The sequence below is a fragment of the Canis lupus genome, chromosome 21 (genome assembly GCF_003254725.2).
Source record: "Canis lupus dingo isolate Sandy chromosome 21, ASM325472v2, whole genome shotgun sequence".
NCBI classification, from domain to species: domain Eukaryota; kingdom Metazoa; phylum Chordata; class Mammalia; order Carnivora; family Canidae; genus Canis; species Canis lupus.
The window spans coordinates 45,221,626-45,226,845 of NC_064263.1; positions in this window are offsets into that span (position 1 = coordinate 45,221,626).

Sequence of the window (5,220 nt, forward strand, 5' to 3'; positions counted from 1 at the left end):
GGCTGAAGGCAGGCACCAAACTGCTGAGCCACCTAGGGACCTCCAGAGATGGGGACTTTAAAGTGGAGAAAGCTATAAGAAATAAACTTTGTTGCTTTTTCCTCACCTATTATCTCAGCCCTAATTCCACTTAGAATTCCCTATTAACCAAAGTTCCCCAACACCCATCTCCCTTCTTCTGTAAATTCCTCACAAATTTATCATCTCTCCATCTAAAATGTATAAAACTGTCTGTGGTCCTTTTTTGAGGTCTTAATTTCATTAATGGCCTTCCATGCACACATAATAAAATTTTGTTTTTTCCTCCTTGTTAAGTCGTCTCATGTAAATTTAATTCTTAGTCCACCTAGAAGACCTTGAGGGTAGAGGAAGGGTTCTCCCTCCCCTACTGAACAAATTAAAGGAAGACACCTGTACAATAGTCAACAATAAAAGTACAGTCATCCCCAGTGATTATGCACCATGCACACTGCATGCATTGCCGAGTAGGGGTTGAAATCCTGCCCGTGCTCTGGGCACTGAGACACATGCCCCGGGCAGGCCTGGGTAAGCCGGAAAGGAAGTAGCTATTTTCTTTAAGGAAGGATGTGCTCCAGAAGCCATTCAGGGGGTACATGTCCATATAAACTTCTAGAGGCCCTGAGTAAAAGTGAGGAAATGGAAGGTCTTTTAAGTTCCTTAACGCAGTTCTGGTGGTTCCGTACAAGTGAGAGGGCTTCCCACAAATCACCAAACAATCCTCAGACTTTTGACCAACTTGTGGTAGGTTAGAGGTTCCCCAAACCCTCTCCTTGGGTTCAGTTAATTTACTAGAGCAGTTCACAGACAGAGAAACATTTTACTTCTTAGATCATTAGTTTATTATATATCAAATGACATAATTCAGGAACACCCCAATGGAAGAGGTATGTAGGGCAGGGCATAGAGAACGGGCATGGAGTTTCCATGCCTGCCACCCTCCCTAAATCTCCATATGTTCACCAACCCAGGTGCTCTCTGTACCTAATCCTTTGGGGTTTTTATGGAGGCTTCATGACAGAGGTTTGGTTGATTAAATCATTGGCCATTGGTGATTTATTTAACTACCAGCCTCTGGCATTCCTGGAGGTCTGGGGGCGGGATTGAAAGTTCCAAACTTCTAATCATTTGGTTGGTTTTCCTGGTAACCAGCCCCGATCCTTAGGTATGGTCCAAAATTCACTTCATTAACATAACAAGACATCTTGATTGTTCTCATCACTTAGAAAAGTCCAAGGACTTTTAGGCTTTTTGTGCCAGAAATGGGAATGAAGACCGAATTATATTTCTTATAAATCATAATGTCAGTGTTACACTAAATGTCCAGGGGATGGGGTAAACCCAAGGCAGTCAAAGAAAACCGAGAGTTTTAGTAATTTCAGGTTTCATTACTTTACTTCTGAAATGATAGTTGGAGTAGATCATTTTTATTATCTCATTTAAATTTAAGAATCTATGACTCTGAAAAATACATTCTACCCTGTATTTTCATTGATATACATTAATATTCATGGATAAAACATTTCATTTACATATGATATTTATTTCAAATACCGTGGGTCCTAATGTTAAGGAAGGCAAATTAGGATTAAAGAAATTTAATTTTCATGGCCAGAGGTATATTTTTAATTTCTCTTTTAATTTTTTTCTGAAAGATTAGGGTGAGTTTCAGTTATTTTCTTTATATGGCCTGTTTGAAGTTCAAAATCTAATTAGAAGCCTTGAAAGCTTTAGTTTACCTTTTACAAATGAAAGCAGTGTATTTGTAAATGAATTAGTAGAGTCTTTCTGCCACCAAAGAACTAAAAGAAATTTCCTCATGCTGCCTTTGGTCAAAGCCACAGATCACTTTCTTGACCTCCTTTGGAAAGAACTGACCATTATTCTTTGTCAAGTCTAGCATGACACTAGAATGTGTTTTACCATTTTTGTGAAAGATCTCTGAATATTTTTAGCCCTTTTGTTCGCTCTGAATCAGAAAACTTTTTTCATTGTTAAAAGAAAATTGTGATCCTTAAATTTTTTTAAGGAGCAATTATTTTTGGACAAGCTCAGAAATGTGAAAATTGAGCACATAAATTAACTTGTAAGGTCAGTATTTCAACTGTATTCCTTCAGTCTCTACTACCTATAGGGGCCTGGGTAGTACTATCTTTAGGATAAGAAGATGCCCATGTTCTCTTTTATTAATTGATGTAGAACAAGAGAGTATCTGTAATGCAAAAATTAAGTATTAGTTACAGTCTCGAGATCAGAAAGACATAAAATGTTGCCTTCGGTGTTAGGGGTACACATGATGCCAGATAAAAACAACACTGACAAATGTGAACAATGTGTTACATATTTAAGTTAATCTTAAGGTTTGTTTGGTTTTCTTTTAAGATTTTTATTTATTTATTTGACAGAGAGAGAGAGAGCACAAGCAAGGGGAGCAGCAGAGGGAGAGGGAGAAACAGGCTCTGTACTGAGCAGGGAGCCCGATATTGGGCTCTATCCCAGGAGTCTGGGATCATGATTGAGCTGAAGGCAGATGCTTGACCCACTGAGCCATCCAGGTACCCCTAAAATTAAAGTTTTTAATTCCAGAAATCTCACTACCATGAGTAGAATCTTATAACTGCTGTATCTTAATTTTTTAAATTGTTTAAATTTAAACTGCAATGTATTTATTTTCTAAAAATCATAGTTCTGTTAACAACTAGGAGGTGGTTGTCTTCTAATAAAGAGATTCACGTATTGATCCCAAGGACATGATCTCCATGTTTAACATGTCATGCTCTATGCCAGCCATTCCATTCACTTGACAGTAACTGATACCTGTTAACTGGGAAGGCAGCACACCTTTTTGACGTCAGGTTACCTGGGTTCAAGTGTCTGTTCTGCAATTAAGTAGCAATGTAACCATGGTCCAAACTTCTTTCCCCATGAACTGGAGATAACACAGTACCTACGTATCCAGATTTTAAAGACCAAAGGAAAAAAAATAAAAATGAAGACCAAAGGATAGGCTTCCAGCATTTAGTTCAGTGATTGGTGTCTTAGTTTGGGCTGTTGTAACAAATATACATTACACAGGAATATACATTAAATGACAAACATTTATTTATTTCTTCTAGTTCTGAAGGTTGGAAAGTCCAAGATCAGGATATTGGCAGATCCAACAGACAGACAGGCAGACAGAAATATGCATTAAATGACAAACATTTATTTATTTCTTACACTTCTAAAGGTTGGAAAGTCCAAGATCAGGATATTGGCAGATCCAACATCTGGCGAGAGAGCCTGTTTCCTGGTTTGCAGATGGCATTTAATTTCTTGTATCCTCAGATGACAGAGGGCTGAGAGAGAGAAAGCAAGCTCTCTCTTGTCTCTTCTTATAAAAAAACAATCCCATTTACAAGAGCTCTACGCTTGTGACCTAACTACCCATCAAAGACCTCTAATACTATCACATTGGGAGTTAGGAATTCAGCATAAACACTTGGAGGGAGGAGCACTTCTGGCCCATAGCAGTTGGCAGATAGTAAATGCTCTATGAATATGCCCGTCTTGTTCTTATTCTCATTGTACTCCTTATCGTGTGTTGGAGATAAATGAGCATAAAGTGGAGTTCTTAAGCCTCAAGGATCCTTCCATATAGTGGATAAATCAACAGCTTTATTTCATAAAATAAACCAACAATCACAACATGGTGTGACGAGCAGTGGTGTGGAGTGATGGAAGTCTGCACATGTCTTCCCAGATCACAATGGGAATCATCTGAACGACCTTGGAACTAGTGGTGGAAAAAGATCTGGATCGCAGATCCATCCTAGCATACCCACTTGTCTGATGCTTTAAGCCCTTCTGCCATCTGTCATAAATCCAACATTTCTCTCACTTGGTGTGGATCGGCAGCTTCTCCTTCCTTCCAGGAGCCTTCTTAGCAGCGTGCTTGCAATCTCTTGCTCCCTGGTCCTTGCCAGGATGATGCATGCTTTGTACCAGGAAGTGCTTCCAGATAGATAGACTTCCCTGAGCCAATCTAATGTTCCACTTGTAACATCCCCTTGATCTCACACACTCAGAATCAAGTCCAGTACCTGAATGTGTGCTCTCCCTACTTGACTGGTACCTGCTGACCAGGTCCTCAGACTGCTTTAGAATATACTCCGTTTCTTATCAGGCCCAGTATGTGGCTGGGTGAGTTATGTTGTGACTTAACTCAAGTTTTTAACCCAATGGCAATAGAGGAGTTGAGACTTAAGCTTTTGTGTGGTAGCAAGAACTCCCCATCCTCCTTGAGACAAGAGTTGAGAACCAGTCCTTGAAGGAGTGGCCAGTCTGCCAGCTCAGACCTGAGGAAGAATGCTTTCATTCTGCTAGATGATATTTTCCAGGGAAACACGGCTTTGCTGTAGTTGTTCCATAATACTTTCATTCTTTTACATGTTTACATGTATAACCATGAGGGAGGATTTAAAAAAAAAACATAAACTTGATGATTTTGTCATTTATCACATAAGATTTACTTTTCAACTTTTAGAAAATAAGATCTGGGCATGTATCAGGTTGATAATTTGTATTTAACATGACTTGCCTTTTAAAAAAGAACTAATTAGAGAAGAGGTGAATATTACTTGATGTTGATAAAGAAAACTTCTGTGGAGGTTGAAAGAAAATCAACAATTAAAAAAGATTTTGTAGCATAAGAATAATCACCTCTACTCTTCTATGAATAATTAAAATGTGTGCTGAAATGTGTTAAGACCCCTGAGAACATTTCTTATAAGTAGTGATAATATAAGCTCCTGTTGTTTTCAGATAGATGGGTGTTTTCAGCAGCTACACATCAGTTTTTCGGACTCCAAGTAAAAACAGAAAATTGATTTCCTGTGAAAACAATACATACCTATTATAGATTATAATTATAGCTTTTTATCTTTATTTTTAAAAAAAATGGTTTCAGGGTTATAACAAGTAACAGTAAAATCTGTTTAAATCTCAAAGAGATTTACTGTAACTCAATTTAACAAATGACGAGGATCGGGGTTGAGACCACAGCACCCAGAACTAAAGCACCTGATCCCAGGAACTAAAGTTCCTGGTGATTGTTGGTCATAGGAATAGGATGGTCTAGAAACTGCTGGCATCCATCACAGGTCACTTTTGTGAACTGGTGGGCAAGCCAGCCAAACCAATTAAAATTGGTTCTAATTTCTA